The sequence below is a fragment of the Sarcophilus harrisii genome, chromosome 3, assembly GCF_902635505.1.
Source record: "Sarcophilus harrisii chromosome 3, mSarHar1.11, whole genome shotgun sequence".
Classification (NCBI taxonomy): domain Eukaryota; kingdom Metazoa; phylum Chordata; class Mammalia; order Dasyuromorphia; family Dasyuridae; genus Sarcophilus; species Sarcophilus harrisii.
This window is the reverse complement of record NC_045428.1, coordinates 528230002-528256296: the sequence shown is the minus strand read 5'-3', so window position 1 is coordinate 528256296 and position 26295 is coordinate 528230002. Positions and strand designations below refer to the sequence as shown.

The following is a 26295-nucleotide window of genomic DNA, read 5'->3' as shown; positions in this document are numbered from 1 at the left end:
GTACAAAATTACTTTCGTTACATGGGGAAATGATGTGAAGATCAACATGTAAAGCACCAGTTAGTGTAAATGGATCTATTACATAAACACATATGCTCAAACATCAGCCCACTGAGTTATTAGAGAACTGTGAAATAAAATATTTATACTTAATTACAGGGAAAAAGAAAATGATCTAAATACACTAGAATCAATATTTTTATGGCACTCTCAGCAACGCTTCCCATTATAATGAAACACAAGGGACAAGATAGATTTGTATTCATTTGATGAATGTCACCTATATTATCTCAGGGAGTCATGTCTGAGTTACATATTTCAATTTTTGCTTTGAGGTGATTTCTGAAGTTGGCACTCAATAAGTATAAGTTGTCAAAATCTGTTTTCTGAAACTGTTCAAAATTCTGGTGTGTCTGAGAAGTGCTTGTATTTCTTCCAAATACTCTGCTTATGTGTGTGTATGTGTGTAAAATAAATATAAACATAGTATATATGTGTGTTACATATTAATGGGCATTTAGTTGACACAATGGAAAAAATGCTAGGCCTAGAGTCAGGAAGACATAAGTTCAAATCTAGCCATATTCACTATCTTAGGCAAGTCACTTAACCCTGTTTGCCTTAGTTTCCTCATTTGTAAAATGAACTAGAGAAGGTAATAGCAGGGCACTCCAGTATCTTTGCCAAGAAAACCATGAAGGGTGTCATGGACAGTTGGACATAACTGAAACAAATGGACAAATTACATATTTGTACCAGGAATTTTTGTATTTTCCTTCTCTGATTAAAATTAAAATAGTTTAAACAATTATGACATTTTAAATTATTTTTTCTTCAAATTGTCTGTTTTGTGTTCTTCAAGTATTCAAGGCTTAAAGATAGTTCACTTTGCAGTATTTTCCAATTGTTTCCCATAAATCTTGAGATTAGAAGAGATAATGGGGAGATATCTTAGTCAGACTCCTGTGAATTCCAGACTCTGAATCTTTTCTGTGACTTTTCTTTTCACTACTGAACAATTTTAGGTGTTGAAGTGATTTTTTCCCCTTGTGTTATAATTATCTTTATAACTTTGGCTTGTTGGTTACATGCCAAATAATATGAGAATATCTTTTTATTTTTCTCCCTTACATATTATCAAATATTTGAAAACCACTAACAAGAACACGTCTGTATTCTCTGTTCCTGGGAAAGTTGAAGTTGGTGAAACTCTTGAGCTTAGAGGTTGTGAACTGCGTTAAATTATTCCAAGCAGGGGTATAAATTCATTGCCATTAATAATGTAAATTCTCAGGAACAGAAAACCAGTATATTGTTTATAGAGAAGGGAAATTCAAACCTGCCCAGATCAGGAATGGAGTGTGTCTAAGCTCTTATGCCAATGAGAATAGGATCACACACATCAGTAGCCTTTTTACCTCCAGACTGGGCTGGATAGGAATACCAAATCTTTAAAAATAAAAATTAAAAAAATTAATGTTTTCATCTTCCTCTTAATTTTTTCCTCCAGGATTAACGTAATTAAGTTCCTCCCCAAACTCATGAAACTATATGACTTTCAGATCCTTCATTGTTATGCTTTCCTTTTTGATGTATTCCAATTTTTGAAATGCCCCATGTAAATGCTTTACCCAGACAAAAATCCAAAAATCCAAATATAGCATAGAGTGCAAAAGGACTATTATTTGCACGGTTCAGGATATTCTATAGGAAGGCTTCGTCAGTACTATATGTCTTTTCATTATTTCACATTTAGCTAGTTCATTGAATATATTTGTTTTCCTGCCGTCTACCTCATTGGGCTGTAATTCCCTTGAGGAGAAGGACTTTCTTTTGGCCCTTTTAATATCCCCAGCTTGTCACACAGTAGGAATTTTATAAATGTTTATTGATTGATTGTTATAATCTAATTTTGTATTAGATTTTCCAATTTCTCAATCATACTGATGACTCCTATGAAATTTTGGTTAACCACAAATCCCAAATATTTTTAATCCTGAACTATTACCAAACCAAGACTTTCCTAGCCTATATTTGTATGTTTAAAAAATCCTTAATCTAAAATTCATGATATTTACCAGTTGAATACCTTCTTGGTGATTTTGCTCTATTTCAAACTACTAAAAGAATTCTGAATCTTAATTTTACCATTTATTATATTTGCTATCTCTTCTTCCCAGTTCTGAATCCTGTATAAGTTTGTTATACATGCCTGCAATTTAACAATTCAGCAGGCATTTATTAAGCATTTAATATGTGTAAAGGCATTATTGAGAATAAAAGGGGAAATGAAGCAGTCCTTACAAAAAAGTTGCAGTCTGTTGAATACAATTTTTATCTTAAATACATAAACACAAAACAAATACAAATAGATTTTTATTCATGTGAGTACAAACAACTAAAAAAAACTAGGAGATTCTTCATGTAGGAGTTAATAACCTGAGCTAAGACTGGAAGGGAGCTTTGCATTCCAAGAGATGACAATTTAAAACAAGAGTATGGGGAAGATCCATAAAAAGTATGGAAGTAGCATATGAAAAATAGTGTAGGAGAAGCAACCAGACCCAAATGGCTGTGGTATAGATGTTATGAATTGGGAAGTAAGACATATTGAGAGAAAGTTGAACATGCAGCTTGATATTCTGCCAACTTTCCCTTGGACTTCCTAATGCAGAGGAAATAGGAGATTTCTCTCCCTTCAATATTCCTAGCAGTAGTTTCAAGCATAGAACAAGAAAACAAATCACTAGCTCAATGGGAAGAGGTACAAAAAACGCTGACTAGATGAACTCCCTTGATCATACCTGTTACAAAGCAATAAACAGATAGCCCCAACTTTGAAAAGAACAGCTTCAGCCTAATGGTGACATTGGAAGCATCATATAAAGAAATAAAAAATAAATAAATGGAAAGTGAGAAAGTGGTAAAAATATCTATAATATTTACAAACATCTATGAGCTATCAGTTAAAATATCCCCAAAGTCCTATCATTCCATCATCTGATGCATTAAATATCATAGAATTATATATTTAAGGCCAAAAGGGAAGAGAAAAGAAATAAGCATAATTAAAATGCTTGCCATATACTTTTAAAATATATCATTTGATCTTCACAACAACCCTGCAAAATAAGTGCTACAATAATTCCCATTTCACAGTTGAAGAAAATGAGGCAGACAAAAGTGAAGTGATTTGTCCAGGGTCACATATGTAGTATCTGAAATCAGATTTTATCTCATTTCTTTCTGACTCCAGGATAAATGATATATCTACTAAGTCAGCTAACTCAGTAACCTTAGAGGTAATCAATTCTACCCTCTTTTCATTTTACAGATGAATAAAGTGATGTTCAGAAAGGCCATGACATGCCCAGATCATGATATTCAAAGCTGGGTTTTCTGTATTCCAAGTCAAATATGCTCTACACTATACTATGTGGTACCATAAAAAAGCCATTTCCAGGGACATATCAAGGATTACAAAAGAAAATTTGATTAGTGGTCTCCATGTTCCTGCACTTTAGTTTCCAAATGATCTCAAATTTTTCCCTTCCATAATTCTGTTGTGAATCAATGTTTAGCTTATTGATTTTTAATTTCTTTCTTTCCCCTCCTCCCTTCTTCCTCTCATTCCCATCATGAGAATATCTCTTAGAACCTGTTTTATTCTCCATGATTTCTCTAATTTATTGGTAATGATTCTAGATTAAATCTATCAGCAGCTTCATGGATAGTTTATCTGATTCCAGTGACTTGAACTCATTTAAAACCTTTAGATTTTTTTCTTACTAAATCCATACCTATGTAGTTCTTCAATTCATCTTTTTTTTTTTTTTTCATTCAAAAGGTCTTATTTTATCCCTTTCAGATTTAAATCATTATCTTAATGGAAAAAAGTTGAATATATCTTCTCCTGGATATCTCTACCTAATGATAGTCTCCTATATTTCAAATATAACCAGTTCCAAAGGGAAGTCATAATTTCCCCTCCAAAACTTGTACTTCTCCCTTACACTTCTTTCTGTTGATTGCACCACTGTGCTCTCAGGTTAATCTTTGATTTTTACTTCTCCTTCACTTAAAATAGCATACTTCAATCTCTGCAGTAAACTTGTTATACTGTATGACACTTGCTGCAATGACAATATTTTTCATCTCTTCTCTCCCAAATTACTATCATAGCTCCCTAACTAGTTTTTCAGCTTGTAGCCTATTCTCTCCCAATCTGTTCTTCACATAATTGACCAAGTAATCCTTTTACTTTAAGATTTGAGCAAGACATTAATTCACTAAAAATCATTAGAATTTCCATTCCTTATACAACAATGAATAAACTCCTTATGCTGGCATTTATGACCCACCCCATTTTTTTCTGAAATTACCTTTTAAATCTAATTTTATAATGTCCCTAATTATATATGCTATGGTCCAGAGTACACTCTGCCCTATTTACTATTCTTATCTCTGCTTTTAACATATCATAGCCTATGGATTTGTTCTACTACTAGCCACTATCATACTTTTTGAAGCCTGTTCCTTCTTTTGGGACACAATTCAGTGCCACCTATTCAAAGATAATTTCAAATTTATCTTCTAAATGAATGTGACCTCACCCTTCTAGTCTTTCTTTATCTTTTACAATTTCATCATAATTATTTGAACCCCATTGAATTTTGGGGTTTGGGAATAAGGCCTATGTTCTATAAATTTTAGTATCTTGAGAATCTTGCAGAAAGTAGATACTTAAGAAATGTTAGTTAAATGAATGTTGGCCTTGAAATTACATGGTATTTTGGCAAGGTATCTAGGCTTAAAATCAGGAAACTTGAATTTTATTTCCAGTTTTGATACTTACTAGATATGTGATCAAAGAGTCAAAATGACTGGTACATAGTCAGCCTTTGACTTATCCTTGTTGATTGATTGAAAACAAACTTATTTTGTACTTTTGTTCCCTAAAAGAATTGTTCTAGTCTTTTATATTTGTCCTTGGTTATGTTTCACTATTTTATATATTTTGTATATTTATTTTAAAATGTGAGTTCATCAAAGAAGTCTATGCAGCCACATGCATATATTTCCCATATTTCCCATTTCATTTTGATAGACTATAGTTTGAATTTCATTTTTTTAATCATCTTTCCCCCAGGTGCTCCCAGCACTATCTCTAATTTCTGACAAGTGAAATTGTTATCAAGAAGTACCAAGGGCAGAGCCAAGATAACAGAATAGAGGGAGCATTCTGAGTTCTACCATCCCCCACTATGCAACTTTGAAATAACTCCTCAAATTAAATTCTAGAGTAGCAAAAGCAACAAGAGTTTGGGATGAGACATTTTTTCAAGATAATATCCAAGATAATTTAGGAGGTAAGAAGTCTATGATTAGTGTTGGAACTGACCCAGTGTCCATATGTGGCAGCTTTGGAGATGGCAACAGAAACAAAAGAAACTTCGGGGTCTATTGTAACTGGTCATAGACTACGGAAAAAATTGTGCTAATACCAGGCACTCCATTTCCTATATCCACTTGTAGATCACAGTTGCAGGGTAGAGAGGAGCACTTTTAGACACAAGGGAACAAAAGTCCTGAAGAGCAGTATCACTAGCAATGGCTAATTTCAAAGTGATAATTGCAAAAAAAAAAAAAAAAAAAAAATCTGGCACTGGCCAAGATATAGCAATGGATCATCGGAATAGATATGGTACACAATACATTGTAGTAAATTAGCATATAATTTAAAGTTTGATAAACCCAAAGATCTAAGTTTTTGGAGTAAGAATTGTGAAGATCGTGCATTTTAAGATCAGCACGAGACAGGAATTCAGGTTAGGGGAAAATCGTCAGTCTTTATTCTCAGTGAAGAAGGATCGGAGGTGGAAGAGAATCGGCGATAGCAATGTGTGCAGCTGAGTCAAGAAGCTAGCTCGACCAGCAGCCACACAACCAGCAGCTCGGAGTCTCGAACCCAGCCCAATCTCTCCCAGCTTCTCTTCCTGTCTCTCTCTTTGCCTCCACCCACCAAAATCGTCATTTCCTATACAACACATCAGGACTTGCACGGAGAGTGGGCAGGGACCATTCTTTATCCAATCATGTATATTAATAGAGTATAGCCCAATTACTATCTAGCCTCATGTACTTGGGACCTCAGTGCATCAGCTCAAACCTCAGCCCATTACAAAGAATTCCCTATTTAACAAAAAATGCTGGAAAAGTGGGAAAGCAATGTATTAGAAAGTAATGAGAGATCATTATCTTATATAGTATACCTAGAAAGAGTAAAAATAGATAAATTGATTTGGATATAGAGGGGAAAATCATAAACAAATTAGGGAACCTGAAAAATTTTACCAGTCAAAAAACTCTTATGCTCCAAAATTAGAGCTGATCATATTAAATAAAATGAATAATTTTCATTATATTAAACAGAAAGAAAACGTTTTGCCCACACAAAACCAATGTTGCTAAAATTAGAAGGAAAGCAGGAACAGGGTGGGAGAAGCAGGTTCAGTATTTCTCTAATAAAGGCCTAATTTTTCAGTTATGTAGGTCATAATCAAGTTTACTAAGAGAGAGACACACAGAGAGAAAGAGAGAGAGAGATTAAGATGATAGAAAAGGACAATGATAATTGCTGGAGAGCATTGAGAAAATTATACACTGTGTTATTGGTGAAGTTGTAAACTGTTCCAACCATTCTGGAGAACAATTTGAATTTCAAAAGGTCTATTGAACTGTGCATATCCTTTGACACAGCAATACCAATACCAGGGCTCCAGTCATCCTGATCTATATCTTGACAGAGAAGGTAACTGGTAACTTTGCACAACCCTACCTCACTTCCATCCAATTCACTTATATGTCATATATAACCTCCCTGATGTCATGGTCTTCTTCAAGAATAAATACAAACAACACTCTTTGTGAGTAGGAGTAGGAGCTGCCCCACTAAGGACCCAACAGGAACTAACCAGTTCCAACATAGTTCTTTTCTTTCCATCATTTTTCTTTTAATTTCTTCTGTGCACATAGGATATCATACCCTTACCTGTGGTACTCTGCCCAAAATAATATAAATTTTGATTTTAAGAAATCTTGGGGTTTATGGCTAAGACCATGTCTTAAATCCAAATCACTTTGGCTCTTACTGATGGACAAAAATAGATTGCAGGCCAAACTCCATTTGTCATTGTTTGGTCCCCAATTGGCTTGAAGCAAATGTAAATATCAATCACTTCTGTTTTAACCCAAACTCTAAGGGTCTTTTCCTTTAAGGTTGATATTTTTTTTGGCCAGGCAAAAGAAGCTATTCTTAATCTTATTTATTACTCAGCCTTAGTCACCGATTAAGCATTGCTTCAGTTAAACTGAGACCTGTTAAATACCTTAGCTTTAAAAAGTCAAGGTCTTCTACAACATCCATGGCCATTTCCAGTTGTCAAAATGAATTCCAGAAATAAATGAATGAATGAATAGAGAGAAGATGAGAGGAAGAAAATTGCTTAGAAAATTAAGAAAGTAAGTTACTTATCCAGGGTCTCAGAGCTAGTTTGTAACATGCATTATTTCAGCATTGGTTTTACTGGTTTACAGGTCATGTTTTTATTCCCTCTGCCTTTCAAGAGGGTAACAAACATTAATAGGTATTTATGGCTTTGTTTTTGTTTTAAGATGAAATAGTTATCAAGTCAGGAATATATTTGGATTCTGTGATTTTTTTTTCATGGAATGACATTTTTACTTGATGCCTGGTACTTGAATATCCTTTCTCTATTACATCTAGCCTCTGCTCCATTTGTACAGACTGCACAATAAAGCTGTTACACATATAATTTGCCTACTCTTAGCTTTTACTAATAACAAAATTCAGCATCTCTGAGGCAGAAAATAATGGAAGGCAATTCATTTATAATAATCAAATGATGGTTTTGTTTTGCTAATATGATTAATTTCAAACATGTTTAAAATGAGCCAGGATATTTCTGTTAAAATTGATTTTAAAAAGCAGCCCAATGGCATGGCCATTTAAATACTAGTTGAGTGAACTGATATTCCACAATATTGCAGTGTGAAGTAGAATCAGGAATAATAATCTGAATAGCAAATTAAGAATGAACATACTCAGAGTTTTCTCATATCATCAGTTATGTGTAACATTAAAACTTTGTTGGTCTTAAGGAATCCCACTTGTGTTGCAAAGAAGTATTTCTAATAAATTTATTCATATTCCAGAATATTTAAAATCTTAATGCTGGTCTTCAGAAACAAATACCTAATATTGAATATAAATTTTTCCGCTAGGATGTATTGTGTATATTCCCCTCCTCTCTCTTTCCCCTTCTTCTAATTTCATGGACATTATTTACAATCAAATTCAAGAAAGGTTATTCTTTTGAAGAATAAATCTGTTAATAAATAGGTATGTAAAAAATTAGCTATCAGCTTCAACAAGTGACATCATATAGATCACTGAATTAGTCTTTTGAGGGTACTATAATTAAAGTAGCATCTACTTGTTATTTATGTCACTAAGTTTACTGTTGTAAAATGTAGTGGTTTGATTTTCTGAATTCTAGTTAATGTTTTGTACCTTTTGAGTTATAGACTGATGTCCTTAGTAGGTTTTGTATCAATAAAACCCTGCTATTTTCATATTTATTTACATAACACCAATTCTCATAATGGGAAAATCTTTGAAACACAAAGGATCTTCATAAGTCCCTGAGTAAAATAAGCTTCATTTCAAAAAAAAAAAAATTGAGCCACAAAGAGATAATGTGACTTGCTCAGGGTTAAATATCTAGTAAATTTCTGAGATGGGATTTAAATCCAGCTATTCCCCGATGTTCTGACCTGTAGTTCATGCTGTCTTTGTCTATTTAGGGTATTATCATGAAGTTAATGTGTTAAAGAATCAATATTCTATGGTGCTCATGTATATATGAGTAATCAGGATGGGAGTGAAGAGGATTTGTTAAAATTAATTCTTTTGACTAATCCCAATAAAGAAAACTTTCTCTTTTTAAATAGAGGTTTCTTTTTTGTTTGTTTTTAGGTAGCCTGAGGGAAGAGTATACTTGTCTTGTAGACTTCACATCTTCATAATAACAGCTAGTTTTGTATTGTGTAAATTTTATTTGCTATTCAAAACACTTCTAGTAATTTTGAATAGATTTCATAGATATAATGGAAAATTTCAGGCAGCAAAATGTAATAAATATACATCTGATTCATTCCTTCACCCTTGTAATTAAAAATAAAAAAAGATACACTATGATGGATAAAGATATTGAAGTATATTATTTAAGGTTATAATTAATATTTTTTAATTTCACATTTAAAAGTGTACCCCCAAATTATCTGTAGCTTGTCAGGAAGCCATTATTGCATCACAATGTTGTATTTCAAAGAAAATATTAAAAAGGAGATTAAAGAAAAGTCCAATATTAGTGGGCATGATTATCAGGTTAGTTATCTTAGGAATCAAGTAATCGAAGTTCTTTTTTCACCTTTAAGGAACTGTATAAATAAAACAAAATGACATGAATATGCTTTGAAAATGTTTAATTTATCAGAATAATTTGATATAGATGCTGAAGTTTAACTCAACTAATCTTTATGGACTTTACTTTTCTTACATGTAATATACATGTATATGCAATATTTGATACAAATATTCTCAAAAATATCACTAAAATAGGAATATTTTAATTCAAATGGCTTGTGGCATATCTTCTAAAAATAACCTAATATATTTTAAAAACACAATTTAAGAAATTTAATTTTCACAGGAAACTGGGAGTCACCTTTGAAATGAAAAATATAAAAGCATACATACAAGTGTGTAAAGCTAAAATATTATAGTATTCATTATTGTTTAATACTGAATGTCTCTTATTTCTGTTCATTAGTTTATTACTTAAATCTATTCTTTTGCATAATTAGCTTTCTCCAAATTATCTGGCAAACAAATTGTCCACATCTGCTGTCACATGAATTATTTAGATGTAGTAAAATGGTTTGAGATTCTCTGTTTCAAAATACTAGATCTATATTCTAAATTCCCATCCTCTATTTTGTTGATTTCAAATGTGTATCTAAAAATGTACAAGGCATATTTGTTATAATTTATTTCTTAAAGTAGTTTTATGCTAAAAAGCCTTGTGAAAATCATCACCACTAAACAAGCTTTATTGCCCAGCAACAAGGTTTTAATAGTATGTTTACTTTGACAGCTTCTCAGTAAATAATGAGCTTCTTTTGCTTTTGAACCTCTAGCACAGAAGTCCACTTTTTCCTGTACTCAATTTGAATATTTTTTCCAAAGTCTAATTATTCCAAATAGTGAAGTTTTAAATGCCATCAGTTTCATTCAAGTATAAGTCCAACAGGGTACTTTCAAAACTGTTTCAAGTAAGTTTCTTTGATTTTGACAAATTGAAATTAGATCCTGATAGTTAAATTATAAAATATAATTTGAGTGAATGGCTCTGCAGCCTTGAAAAAATCTGAATCCCAAGAATCCAGGCTTGCATCTTAGCTCTGTCCCTCTTCTTTAACATGATGTTATTGGAATAAATGGTAAGGGTAATACCACAGAGGAAGCCTGTTGGCCTACTGAAGAAAAAAACATGCATGTTTTAGTCTGAAAGACCTAGATTTGAATTCTTGTTCTGACACATATTAGCAGTATAATTCTTAGAATATCATTAACCTATTGGTGAGCCTCAGGCAACTCTTGAAGATTTTAAATTGCAGAATAGTTGCTGATCTGCATTAGTAGAGCGAGTGTTCTCAGCAGGTGTTCTCTTCCTGAATTAAATCAGAAATATGGCCTTTTTTTTTTTCCCTAAGGTAAAGTCCATTTCTAATATTATTCTAAATGAAAACCATGTTTAATGAATTTTAAAGCATTTACTAAGTACTCAGAATGTGCCAAGAACTATTCTAAGGTCTAAAGAAACACTTTAAAAAGACATGCAGTCTCTAACCCTAGGAAATTTATTAGTACTATGCATTCTAAATCAGGAATTCTTAATATATGTAAGTGTGCTTATATATGTCTGTGTGTAGTTGATTTCTTTTGCAATCTTATGAAGCCTATGCCCCTCTTCTCATAATATGTTTGTTTCTAATCATAATTGAAGGAAATAGTTAAGTTTTAATTAGAGGTTAGAGAAAATAAAGATGTGATTAATTTTTCCCATCTAAATTTGCAGATCACTTAAAGTCTATCCTTGGACATCAGGTCAAGAAGTCTTACTCTCATTAGAAAGATAAAATTTATACTTTTAGAAATTGTAACATGTAAGGAATTCTGTTACTGTAATTTCACCAGTTTGGGTATCTCTCTTTGTGACAAGTCTCTCCAACTATGAAGATTAGGGAGCCACCTCTAACTTAAAGACTTGCCTGTAGCCAAGAGCAGTTAATTTACCTAAGTTGACATAGTCTTATGTGACAAGGAAGCAAGACTTGTACTCATGTATTCTTTAGTCTTGAGGTCAGAGAATTTCTTATTGCTATATTTGTATCCCTAGAGTCTAACACAATCCCTGACACATAATGGGCCCAAAATAAATATTTGTTGTTTGATTTTTAATTCCAAAGTCAGCCATGCTGCCTTCAGAATTATTTAAGTTTAGTATAGATTCTAATTGAATCTTAGGACCCATCAGGGAACTTGTTAGTCTTAGATCAAGTGATTATTTGATCATTTACCACTGTGTCAGCTCCAGCAAGATAAGCTAAAAGTCATAAAACAGCTATTCAACTAGATTTCTCAGTCTTGCAAATATAACTCCTTCCTGGTTTTTTAAAAAGTATATTGTGATGTAAGAGGCAGGAAAAGGAGAAATTATGCCATAAAATGTAAAGGTTGAAGAGATCATAAGATCTAAAAGCAAAAACAAAAACAAAAATGTATTATTTCTTAAAATAACGTTGACTTTTCCCCATTTAGAAAAGAATCTATCTTAAAGACTTCAAGAAAACAAGATAATAAAATGACCTTCCACTGTTAACATGTTTCATTCATCAAGCTATATTTACCTCATTAATTGAAATCCTTCACAATGTAGTTAAGACTCTTTTTGTTGGGTTCCTTCTCTTTAAAGAGGAAGAATCCCCAGTTATGAAAGGATCTTTCCATATCATTTTTTTCAAATAGATCTTAATTCCAACATCTTAATTCGTTAATTATTATTGAACAGTCTTATGAGGTTTTTTTTTTTTTTTTTTTGTATATGTGTGTGTATGTGTTTTGGGGACAGAACTCTAAATGTCTATTATTCTAAGAGTCCTCAAGAAAGAAGATTATGTAGAAAGTGAATATTGTCTTTAAGTTACTGAAAAAAAAAAAGTGATATTCTTTTTATAAAACTCTGAATTGGACTTCTTTTTTGTTTTTAATTTTAGAGGCATAATGCTATTCCATGGTATCAACTAATACTCCTACATATTTTTTCATGTGCTGGTCTTTCCTGATACCCTGTGTGTGAAACTCATATTGTCCTGCATTTATTCTTATTGGAACTAGATACATTTTTTTAAAAAAAATTCTTCATTTTACTAATATCTACTCAAATTTGCCAAAGATTGCTTTTTTTCTCCTTTTGACCAGTATCTCTTCTTTCTCTCCTTGTCAAGCACATTCATTCATTTGTTCATTTATTCATCATGTATTCATTGAGCATCTGCGAGATGTAAGGTATTAAACTAGATGCTGGAGTGAGGATAGCAAAGCATAATAAGGTATGGCAGTATGTTCTCTATTTCATTAACCAAGCAACTAATAAAAATATATAATTTCAAATATATTTTATTTTAATTCAATGATCTGTGATCTCAGTGTAAGTACTCAAAGACAAAGAGCATTAAATTCCAATAAGAAAAGGTACATCAGGATACACCATATTTTCAACATTTAAGCACATACAGAACTGCTTCTTCTAAATGAATTTCAGTAGGGAAACACAGATTATTTTATTTCTTTTGAATGATTATAAAGAAACTCTGCAGTACTATGTTTTCTGATAAGAATATTAGAAATCAAACACCAACCAAAGAGACATCGATTCATCTCATCTATTCAGGATTTTTTCTTAAGAAAAAACAAACATCATTTAGTTTTGTTTTTAACCATTTCCCTTCCCAGTATTCAGGGCATCTCTTTTTCCTTTAAAGTTTCATGGCTCTATCTTTTTCACTAAGTAGGAAGCAGATATTCGCTAATGAAAACTGCCCTGATTCCAGCTCCCCCTTCCCTAAATAACCTTTGTGTTTGTAATTAAACTGACAGATAATGAACCTAAGTTATTCGCTGAAGCAAGAGGTAGGGTCTCTGATTTAATTTCATTGCCCGTTGCCATGCGACCAAGAAAACGCTTGCTCCAGTACCAGTAACACTAGAGATTGCTTTTTGCTCCCTGACAGACACATGAGAATAAAAATGACGCAAGGCTTGTCTGGGAAGATATTGGCCACTTAGCTCTCTTCGCTTCCCTAACACGAATTTGTTGGACGTGTTTTATTCCTACCGTTTTAGGTTCCCGAACCGGGGGACTATAACCAGCTTGTGGACCCTGAATTTGGGAAAGCCTAAAGATCCCAAAGCACCGCTGAATTTCTTCAGTCTTCTTGTTTACCATATAAGTCGCACTGAGCACTCCATTCCTCTCGTTTTCTGCCCTTGACTGCCTCCCACCCGCTTTTAAAAGTCAAGAAACTCGGATGCTCAAGGATAGGGCGAGCAAAGAGAAGCGGAGGAGCTGACTGACTTCTTCAAAGCTTTCCCTACTAAGAGTTGATTACTGCAATAGATTCAATCAGGGGCTAGAAGAAGGTTGGAAGAAGGGGAAGAGAAAGAGGAAGGGAAAGGAGGGGGCAGGGGGGAAAATCTTATTCCTTTCCAGCCCATAACGTCCGTGGAGGGATTGGGGGTAAAAGGGGCTCACAGCCCACTGAGCTTCTGGATGAAGCCTGGGAAAACTCCGTAGTGATCCAGGAAGAGACTGCCAGGTGCCGTCTCTCCCCAGACTTCTTATAGCTAGCGGTCAGAGAATGAACCTTTTACCTGTAAAGTTGCTGTCTCCCGGTCAGTTCTCAGACGTAATCACATAACCAGCTGCGCGATGCTGTCTGCAGCTGTGACTTGTGAAAGCACCCCCGACTGCTGCTGCCTTTGGGATTTCCTCAATCTCTGCGAGTTTCTGAGTGTTCGGTTTTCCAAGGAAAACACATGAAGTCACAGCCCACGCAGTTGGCACTGAGCAGAGGGTAGTACAGCTTATCAGGCAGCAATGCCATGGGTGGCAAGGGAAAAAAGGGAGAAGACAAGGAATCTAAAAGGGGGTGGAGGGAGGGAGAGCGAATTAAATCCTGAGCGGGAAAATCTCAGTTCCCAAGACAAATCGTTTAGAAGGTTTCGTCTGTTTAGCTTTGCACTTAGATGAGTGATTGACTGAGTGTCGTCACACCCCATACTTGGACTGGAGGTTGGGAGAAAGCCCGGACCCTGCCCTGGCCATTGGATTGGCCATATCCCTAGTGGGAAGCCAAATGCTCTCTGTGTAGCCTTAGTTCACTCCTCAATCACTGTTACCTTTGGCCAATCCTGAAATGATCTCTACCAGCGAATTCGAGGCAATTCGACCAACAGGTATTCAGTGTCCCTTGTGTACTAAGGGCACCTTTCAGAGATCAAGCTGAGTTCATTCCCACGTCATTATCCGCAGGAGGGCAGTCTCCAAAGTGAACCTGAACTTATAAGATAGCTGATTCAGACGTTTGAGGAGCAGCTATCAGATGCATAGTCAGGTTCGCAGTGAACTTCACTTAGCCAGGATAAGGTGTTAGAAGCAGATTTCCCAAAAGGCCTGAGTCCTCAGAGGCCGCAGAGCATTGCAGAGCAGCAATCCAGCCTCGAAAAGCCCCCTCTAAATCCTGGTTTCTCCCGTTTTTCCAGCAAGCCCTCCCTTGTCCTCAAGGTGTCAGACTTTGCCAGCAGTAAGCCCCGAGGACTGTGGCTTTCCAGTGTCAACAATTTAAGGGGTCGCGATTAATAAATTATAAACAACCATCCCTTTCTCTCCTCTACCCCCACTCATTTTTCGCAAACCCTGTTTTTCCCCCCTAAAATCGGCACAAGAAAGCATTGTATTCCCCAGTTCGATATTTAAATCTCAAAGAATTTCAGCCCCGGTGAAAGCAGGACTAGGATGTTGTGTGTGTGTGTGTGTGTGTGTGTGTGTGTGTGTGTGTGTGTATGAGATATGGGTGTGTATAGACGGATGTGAGTACACGCTGTACAAAGTGAGTTACCTAGATAAAAGTTATCCCATTCACCTCTTTTTCCCCCCCCTGCTCACAGGCTCAGAATTAAAAGATGCGAATGAGAAAGCACACCTTGCAAAGTTGACAAGAACTTACTTGGCTATAAACGTGTCCTGGAGATGTCCGTTGAGCTAGTCATTCGCAAAGCTTTTTGTTTCTCACTCTTATCCCAGGAGAATCTTTTTGAAATTCCATTTGTCAAATGTGGAATTAAAGACGCGATTTAGGTTTGCGATCCCTTGGACCATTCCCCCCCCCCCCCCCCCCCCCATTCCCTCTTCTACTTTAATTTCCTTCATCCCTTCCAAATTCTAGCTTTCTAAATGTCCATCACTTCCATCCAAGGAGACGTCTGTCTTGGCTTTGCTCTTGTGCAACAGATGAGTGACCAACTATCCTTCCGTTGTCTTCTATGACATGTTATTCCTTCTGGGAATCCCATCCTTTCTGAGAGAAGGACCCATTGTTTCCCCTGGAATAGGTTCTGCTGTAATTAAGATGGGAAGGCAAGAATAGAGCAGCTGTGCACTACCAACAACCCTAGAGTTGGAGAATTCTTCTCCAGATTATCTGCCTCTCGTCCTCAAACACCTGGGCTGGGAATTTGGAGTTCTTTTATCAGAACAAGGATGATCATTGAAAGAGCACCTCCTAGAAAGACTCGCCTGCCGCCTTTTTCTATGGGTTATCTTATTCGCTTTTCTCCTCCTTGCCTTCCCCTGATCACGTTGCTAAATTGCTTTTCCGATGGGATTTCTCCCCTTCTTTCCCCCCGCCCAGTTTTATGCCACGGTAAATTTTCAAGAGCGCCACCTTTAGGATGTTGCTTCAAAAATTCTGGAACCAAAAGAGAAAAGTGACTTCATAATGAAGGGTTTTGAAAAAGAAGACTAGATTTTTTCTTCTTTGGGGAGTTTTTTTTTTTTCACTTCTCTCCTTAAAATAAATAAAGTAAATGATCATTGATGCACATCTGAAAACGGCGTTGTATTTGTTTTTCTATGCAGAATTTAAGTTTTCTATATGCAGTGAAACATATAAAGCATACATAAAAGTTAATACATTTCATTCTATTTTCATCAGGTGAAAGGAAAAAAAGATATGATTTCCAAATATGTGTGAGAAAAGCAGTAAGTTTTTTTTCTTTCTTTCTTTCTTTTTTTCTTTAAAGAGGAATGTTTCCCCATAACACCCAATGTTACCTAATTAGTATACTTAGTCTAAATTTGAAAATTAATAAAGTATTAAATGAAATGAGATAGAATCTATCATTTCCCTCAGCTAAGATGACTGCACTTTAATCTTCCTTAAAAAGTAGACCACAATAAATCTGCAAAAAAAAAAAATTCTCATGTCAGATTTTTGAATTTTTATTATATTAGAAAAAATATTTATTTTAGTTGATGCTTTAATAAGTATATGAAAGAAAATTCCCATTATTCATTCATTATAATTATTATATGTTACAAATATTATATTGCCAAGTTCCTCTTGCTTTTTAAAATATCTGGCAGATTCTTACAAAATACAAAGTGTTAGTGATTTCCACTCTGAGGGCAGAGAACATATATCAGTCCCTGTGGGCAAGAGAAATTCTGTATAGATTCTTTTAGAAATAGGTTCTGTGTTTTCATGAAATTATCTCATCTTGATTTCATAGTAAAACTTTTTGGGATCCATTGAAAGTTTTAGCAAACACAATTATATCAATCATTGCAGGAAGCAGTTTTACAATTGAAGGAGAGAATTTCCCAATTAAAATGTATCCTAGAGAGCAAAAATGTACATTATAAAAATATTTAAATGGGTGAAATGAGCATCTCACAAACTGGTAGGCTTCAAATGTCATTTTAAAATAAATTTAAAATAAAATATTGCCATCCTGTTTTAGCATTTTTCTAATCCCTCCTTATGAAGATGAATAATGAAGACATAGGTGAAATGAAGTATTAGTTTAGTAGGAATAAAATAATTCTTCTGGAATATCTAAATATCATTGTATTGGCTTTATGAACAATATTATTTCAAGCTTGTTAAAGTTTAAGTCCTAATTTTTTTCTTGTAGCCCAGGACTCTCTTTGAACAGAGAATAAATATTCTCTGACATAGTTATACTGCCTTAAAGACATTGTCATGGGAAATGATAGATAATTTGAAAATTTTGACTTTTCACATGTACAACTATTGACATTTTTTGCTAAAAGCAAAAACACTTCATAAATTGAAACATATACCTCAGTGCCTTACAGAATGCTCTATAAATATTTGTTGTATGAAAATGTTTATTCATGAATGAAGAAATGAAGTTAGTCATGATTGAATAACCATAAGATTAATATAATGAATACCATATAATCATATATACACATTTTATTTAACACATATAGATATGCATAGATATATGGATTCATCTATATCTGGAATTTTCTAATTATTTACCAGTTGAGAGAACATAGATATGAACCAACAGAAAGATTAATTAATAATTACTGTATTACCATTAAATAAAAGCAAAAAAAATAGCACCAGTTATCTAATAGTAACTGAAGGAGTGAAAATTTAAATGAGGTAGTATAATTAGAATTTACTCTTAAAGTTAGCATTGAAAATATCAGTTATAGTTGGGAGTACATGAGATTTTTGAATAAAGACTTGTCTACCTTGGGTGAGAATGATTGGATGATCTGTGAGAAAGCTCAAAAGAGCAGGAACTAAGTGTATTTAAAGAAGAATTAAAAAATAGACAAAGCAATTTAAATGCAAAAGGACATATATAATCTAGAATTGTATGAAGAAACAATTGACTTGAGATTTATTTAGAAGGATCTCATAGCAGCACATACTTTATCCTCACCCAAAATTTGAACTTGGATCCTTCTTCAATTTACCATTAAGGATATTTTAGCTAGGAAATCCTTTGTTGCTATCCTAATTAAATTTTCTAAAACAAGTCAGAGTAAGAGACAATTATATAATGCAATGGATAGAGATTTAGACTTCTGTTAAGGGAAAGTTCAAATGCCTTAATTACTTACTAATTGTGTGATCCTGACAATCTCCATCAAGCTGTTTCTTTAACTCTAAACAAGAGAATTCTATGCTTGTTGGCCCTAAATTTTCCCTCCAATTTTTAATCTAGATCCTATTGAGGATCTTATGTTTACATCATAACTTATTTTGTTGTGGACTAAGCACAGTACCATGTGAATGTTTAATAAATCTTACCTACAGCTAATATGAGTAGTTGGATGGCACAGTGGATAAAGTACTGGGCCAGGAGTCAGGAAGACTAATCTTCCTGAACTCAAATGTGTCTTCAGACAGATTTACTTACTTACTTACTAGTTGTGTAACTCTGGGCAAGTCATTCAACCCTGTTTGCTTCAGTTCCTCATCTGCAAAATGAGTTGGAGAAGGAAATGGCAAACCACTCAAGTATTTTGGCAAGAAATCCCCTAAATGCATCATTAAGAATTGGATCTGACAGAACAACATCAATCTGAAACTAATAAGATGGTAATCTTAAATTCCTTTTCAGCCTATAATTGGGATTGATTAAAAGGTATTTTCTTAAATAAATGAAGAAGTGTATTGCAAAATTAAGTTTTGTGAGGGAAATACTTTGGAAACATTCAACAATTATAGATATAAGTATAAAACACATTGTCATGGCACTGGGGAAGATAATTACATTGCCCACATGAAGAATTGGTGAAGCTTCCTAGTTGCTTTGAGAGCTTCCAGCTTCTAGTTTCAAGAAGAAATGGAAGAGATAGAAGAAATCAACCTCACTTTTCTAAATAAAGAAAGACTATGGGAAGATATGAAAGGACTGTCAGCTTAGATCATGTTCCTATCCCAGTTAATTATAGTAGGGACTACAAGGAGTTTCCCTTTGGAGATCTGGGACACTTTCTCTTGGTTGAGTCGACTTTACTCACTCCAAATGAGAGCTCCTTTACTATTTATTGTCTGATATATATCCTCGTGTTTACATTTTCAATGATTTCTAGTTTGTTATTATATGGATGAATGAATGTCTTTGCTTTTTTTATATGTGTTCATTGTGGAACTGTTATTTGGTAGGAAAGGGTCTAGTCTTGGATGTCCTCCTTTACCCCAATCATGACATAGTCATCAGAAGTGAGATCAAACCTAACTATACTACCTAGACTAATAGTATTTAAGGAAGCAAATAGATATAGCTATAGCTTGGTATTTCTTCTCTATGAAGAAATCAAACTAGCCACTGCTTCCAACTTCTTGTTACCTTCCCAGAAGGAAATGGGTACAATATAGACTAGAAATATTTAATTTTACCTCTCTTTAAACAGTACAGTGACAGTATCATATTGCAGAAAATTGGGATGGTCCCTTGCAATACATGAGCTCTTTGTTTTATATGTTGTAATAATAACTATCATCATTTCTTCCTTAAAAGTAGTATGGTTAGAGGCATCTAGGTGGTGCAGTGAATATAGGTCAGAGAACCTGAGTTCAAATTTGGTCTCAGATACTTAACACTTCCTAGCTATGTGACCCTGGCCAAGTCACTTAATGCCAATTTGCCTCAGCCAAAAAAAAAAAAAAGTACTATGGCTAACATTGTACACAGTAACAACAAAATTATACCATGATCAGTTCTGATGGAAATGGATCTTATCAACAGTGAGGTGATGCAGGCCAGTTCCAATGGACTGAGAGAGCCATCTGCACCCAGAAAGAGGATTGTGGGGACTGAGAGTGGATCATAACATAGTACTTTCACTTTTTGTTTTTGTTGTTGTTTGCATTCATTTTGTTTTCTTCTACATTTTATTTTTGATTTGACTTTTCTTGTGCAGCATGATAACTGTGGAAATATCTATAGAGAAATTGCACATGTTTAGCATATATTGAATGGGTTGCCATCAAAAGGAAGGAGTGGGGGGAAGAGAGGGAGAAAAAAAAATTGAAACAAGGTTTTGCAATGGTGAGTGTTGAAAACTATTCATGTATATATTTTGAAAATAAAAAGCTTTATTTTAAGTATTATGGTTTATTTAATAGAGGACCAGTCTTGGAATCAGGAAGACCTGGATTCAAAACCTACTTATGGCTTGGATTAACTGTGTGATTATTTGACTCTTGTAGTTCTGCCAAGACCTCTAAATTTCAATAATGGGAGATCCCCACATGATCAGAATCACAAGTTCACTTGTCTAAACTCCTTTTCTCTTCCACTTAAAGTCCCCCATATTTCCCCACAAAAATGCTATTGATGATTACAAATAGACAATAAGGATGAAGTTTTCATATAATGGTTACTGTGAAGTCTGAAGTTTTTAAGGAAATGAAAACTCAAAATATGATGTAATCATAAAAGTGCTATTTTAGAATGGGGAATCATAGCAAAAAATGAAACAGTCTCTTTCATAGTGTCCAAAAAAGGAAAATGATAACCCCATTGAATTCTACTCTAATCAGAGTGCAACTAGAATATTGTTTTCTATTCTAGGGAACATACTTTCAGAATGATATTAATAAGGTATACTGCATCTAGAAGAAATGACAGGGATGGAAAGAAAACAAAAGAATATCTTAAATGATATATTAAATGATATAAATGAAAGGATAAAAATTTAGGATTGGGGCATTTTTAACTTCATGGAAACCACCCACCTAAAATGACTGATTTTTTTAAAAGGAAAATGTAAAACAATCATTTGTAGGTTTGTTTGTTTCTGTGTGTGTGTTGTGTGTGTGTGTGTGTGTGTGTTCACACATGTGAAATCATATGTATGTGAGAAAGATCCTTTTAAATGGAATAAGAATAACTCAAATGGATAAGAAAAAATGAAAAGTCTTTGTTCCCAATAAGCTTACTTTCTATTTGCTTTGTAAAATATACAAAGCAACTAAATTGAAATTCTTTTGCAGGAGGGAGTGGGGGGAGGAAAGAGAGAAAAAGACAGAAAAAGGAGAAGGAGGAAGAGAGGGAGAGAGGGAAAAGATAAATAGAAAAACTCATCAAACACTTGTCAAAGGAAATGGCATTGAGGGTTTTTAAAGAAAGTAAGGATTCATTCTAAAAAGTCAAAATAAAGACAGTATTGTTAAGGCAGAGACAGGAGACGGAATTAGTTTAAAGAGCTACTTTGGGGCTAATTTACCTGGAATATTCATAAAGCATATTATTATACTTTATTATAAAATAATAACAAACAGGTAGTAGGAGACAGATTATAGAGGGACTTGTCTACCATGCTAAAATAACATTAGGGAGCCCTTGGAGATTGTTTTTTTTTTTCTTTTGTAGTAAAGAATTAGCATTATTAGGTCTATACATTGGGAGAATAATGTTAGGTCTTATGTGTAGGATGAATTATAAAATACAAAAATCAAATAAGAGCCTATCATAATATTCTGAACAAGAAATAGGAAATTATAACTATGATTTCATTCCAAAAAAAAAACTTTCAGTGAGAAAACACCCTTAACTAGTGAAAATTGTAAAATGTTGCATAACATATATTCTTTTTTCCCCCATTTACCCCCTTAACTGTTTTTTTTTTATTTTAATATCCTTTTATTTACAGGTTATATATATATATGGGTAACTTTATATCATTGACAATTGCCAAACCTCTTGTTCCAATTTTTCCCCTCCTTCCCTCCACCCCCTCCCCCAGATGGCAGGATGACTGGTAGATGTTAAATATATTAAAATATAAATTAGATACACAATAAATATACATGACCAAACCATATAGCATATATTCTTAAAGAGATGCCCAGAATTTTGAGATGTTAAATAACTTGACCAGGATCATGGAGTCAATACATATTAAAGAAAAGATTAGAATTCAGGTCTTCCTGCCTTTGAAACCCATTCATTATCTACTTCAAAGCTGAGAGATAATTGGAACTGACTAGGGAAGATGAGTTGAAGTCCTAATTTAGGATAGCAAACTTATGAGTAAAGAGAAAATGATTCAATTCATGTGGAGGTAGAAAGCACAGGAGAGGATAGTTGATTAGATATGATAAATGAGGGAAAGGTTCAGGGTCAAAGATTGTTAAGTGACAGGCCAATTCTCAGAGAGCCTCCACAGCTCTAGATCATAGTATCTGAAGGAGTTGCAGGGCCGCCTTTGCTGACATGGGTGATGCAGACTGGGAATGAGATAAACTGGAGTCAGAGGGAAGAGGAGAGACATCAGACAACACAAAGGCCTCTTAATCAGAGAGGTTAGAGAACAGCAACTGCCTCTCAGTCTCCTTGTATCATCCTCTTGGAAGAGGAGATCCATTCTGGATTGGATCTCCAGCAGCCACTGTCAGATGGCTCCAATAGTTCTCCCATGTATTCCAACAAAAGATAATTCTGAGCTTCAAATCTGAGAAATATAAAGGAAGAATATCATTGTCCTCAATAGTAATGTTTTGGGGAAAATATAATAAGTTCTGTTCTGGACATGTTGATTTTGAGATGTAAAAGGGGCATCCCAAAGGTAATTCCAATAGTTAATTTCAAGAGAGAGATTACTTTCAGCTCTATAGATTTGGGAGTCATCTGCATAAAAACAATCACTAAACCTATAGGAGTTAATGAAATCAGTAAGATTACCAGAGAAGAAAGAAATAAAAAGAAAAACCAGCACAGCTCTGGGGAATGCAAACTCATTATGTGGGACACATATATGACAATACAACAAAAGAGGTTTGTAAAATGTTAAGAAATGTAGAAAACTAGGAATGACCTTTATTCTGATAGTCAAATGGAGAGAGTAGAAAAGAAGAAGTATCAAGGGGCAGGATGTGACTTATAGTGTCAAAGGTGGAGAGAAGTCAAGAATAAGGCCTGAGAAATAACATATTGAGTAGTTTAGAGACCTTAACAACTAATTAAATCTTGGTATATGTCAATATAGTATAATATAAAGAGGAAGTTAGTAATTCCTCAGTGACTGAAGACAGAAAATGATTCGTGCAGAGAATTCAATCCCCCAAATGGATGTTTTCCTTTAATTATGTGGATGCAAGGGTATGAGGGTTGTAAAATAAAATACTCTTTCATACTAGAAAATAACCAGAACTATCCTCCCTGATTTAGACATTCATCTATCTCAAGAAAAAGAGCTTATTACATAGAATGGATCTTTTAGTCCTTTTTATATTTGCATATATTTTCATATCTATGTTATTTTCATTTATTTTTATTTCTGTGCTAATTACAGTGGCAAGGTGGCTTACAGGACAGAGGGCTAGGCCTGGAATCAAAAAGGCTGGAGTTTAAATACACCCTCAGACACTTGCTAGCTCTGTGACCCTGACCAAGTCACTTAACTTCTGTTTACCTCAATCTATTGGAGAAGGAAATGGCAAATGGCAAACCACTGGACTATCTTGATCAAGAAAATGCCATGGATGGTATGTTCCATGTTTTCGTAAAGAGCTGGACAGCACTGAATAGCAAAAAAAAACAAAAACAAAAACAAAAAAGAAAAAGCAAAAAACCCAAAAACAAATTAGAACAAAATCCTGAACATGTAGTAACAGCAAATTGTTACAATTGATTCATATAAGTTCTGATTTTTTATGTAAAAAGATTAATGAAAATCAAATGTTTTTATGTGTTTTCTTATTTGGTTGTTTTCCTAAGAGAATATATAGTTTAACTTGACCTTAAACAAACAAACAAACAAAAATAGCCCTGACACAACTTGGTTCCCTCTGGAAACAGCTGAACAAATTGCTGTATATGGGTATAATGGAAAACATTTTTGCTATACAGAATAATGAATATTCAAAATTCAAGGAAACAGAATATAGAATAAGGAAGCAAAAAGAGAGTATAACAGAGATTTAAAAAAAAAAAAAAACTTTACTAAGAGGAAGCCAGCCTAATTACTTATAATACAGACTCTCTCTACTGGAGAAGAGATGGTGAACTATACTTTTTATCCACTCTTGGTAGAGAAGTGGAGGATTATGGCTACAGAATATTGAATACCCTGCCAAATGTAGTTACTATGTTGCTTAGTTTTGTTTAAATGTCTTTCTTTGTTACAAGGAAAGTTTTACATTAGGAGGAAGACGGCATGAAAGAAATAATAATGTTGCATAAAAAAAGACCATCAATAAAAGTTTTAAAATAAATTTCAATTAAAAGTAAAATAAAATATTTGTTCCAAGTCAAATTATAATGAAATTTGGCCATGTTTTGGTTTGTTTGAAATTACATGAAGCTGTCTGATAATAATTAATCATTCATCAATGAAGCTGAATTTGTTCATTCCCTTCTTTCAGTTTACTGTATTTAATTGTATACCAGTGGACAATTTTGAGTGGCATTTTGAATGCTGAAATTTCCTCTGGATCATGAGAATTTTTCCTTTTCTATATATGCATATTCTCCCTTTTCCTTCACTAAACATGATTTATTCTTTTTAAACTTCCAGTAATCAATAATAAATATCACCCCTCAGATTCAAGATCCTTCTCTCCTCAATTTTTTTCTGTGCTAATTACAGTGGCAAGGTGGCTTACAGGACAGAGTGCTAGGCCTGGAATCAAGAAGGTTGGAGTTGAAATACAACCTCAACCACTTGCTAGCTCTGTGACCCTGGCATGTGCCTCAATAATGCTTTCTACCCTACAGCTTTCATCATTTATATTTATCAAAAGTTTTTCCAAGTTATAGTTCTATCATGTAACTTTATTTAATTAATCCAGCTAAAACTGATTTCCCATTTTAAAATGTACCTTATTTATTGTTTATTCACCTACTTGAGTTTTATCATATTTTACCTCTTATTATTTAGGTCATCATGTATACGCATCTTTTCACCACTGGTAGATTGTAAGCTAATTTGATGATTATAATCATGTTTTGTTAAGTTTTTTTTGGAAATACTCCAACATTCTAACATCATACCTTTCACACAGTTGGCACTTAGTAAACACATTAAAGTTGATCCTTGTTAATAAATGAATTAACTAACAAGATTAGGGGAGAACACTAAAAATTGCAGCTGGATTTTTTTTAAAAAGATACTTTCAAAAAAAAAGGATGATAAACATAATGAGACATTATAAAAATTCACACAATGCTTTATAGAAATAATAAAGCCTATCTAGACATTGTTCCTTCCAAGAACTCTTCAATAATTGAATATATACTCATTTACCCCAGTCTCTAAATGACCTCTGTCATTTACTGACACAACTTAGTTCAAGCATTATATTAACTAATACTGGGACATAAATTTATTGATGTATCAGGGTCTATAAACTGTCAATTTCCTATGTTTAGGACCAGGTGACAAATAGATGTGGATAATCTCTATCAATACTAGAAGCTTTTTATTGGTTGTAAGATTCATTTTTGAGAACATTCTACTTTGGTAGGAACAAATTTTTAAGCTATCAACTAAATTACATATGTTCAATAATATATATGAGGGAGTTTCTGAGTTGTTCCTCTTGGACAAGAGTAATTATAAATTCATTTTACTTAGAATGGTTTAGACACTAACATTTGTTTTGAAATCAGGGTGTTGGGGCAGAGCCAAGATTGTGGAGAAGGCAAACATGACTTTCTAAGCTCCTCTCTTACCCTCACTAACAATATTATATTCAGCCTCAAAAAGAGCAGTTGACTGCTACAACTCATAAAGATTATAAATACAACAACTCACCAGCCAATGATAATCTGTAATCTCACCAGAAAAGGTTAATCCTGAGGGACTGGGGAGAAGATCAGTGCAGGCAGGGAGAGAACTACAGGCAGACTGAGAGGAACCCCAAACCAGAAGTGAGAGCACAGATCACAGCAGCCTCTAATCTGCACAGTGAGGGGCTCAGCCTGAGGCAATAGAACTTTCTCAGGGCGATTTGTTTCCAGGCATAGACTTCCCATCCCTGCTGGGCTGGTCAGCTGCTAATTAACCCACAGCCCCACAAGGGGCTCTGGCC

The 26295-nt window shown here is 34.1% G+C and overlaps 1 protein-coding gene across 1 annotated transcript in view; it reads right to left on the bottom strand.

Annotated features, from left to right (window-relative positions):
• TRPC4 (transient receptor potential cation channel subfamily C member 4) overlaps positions 1-14438 on the bottom strand; it is a 269623-nt gene extending 255185 nt beyond the window's left edge. The window contains exon 1 of the mRNA XM_031961977.1: positions 14078-14438. The gene's annotated coding sequence lies outside the window, so the exon portion shown is untranslated. The remainder of the gene's footprint in view (positions 1-14077) is intronic.
• Positions 14439-26295: the final 11857 nt, after the last annotated feature.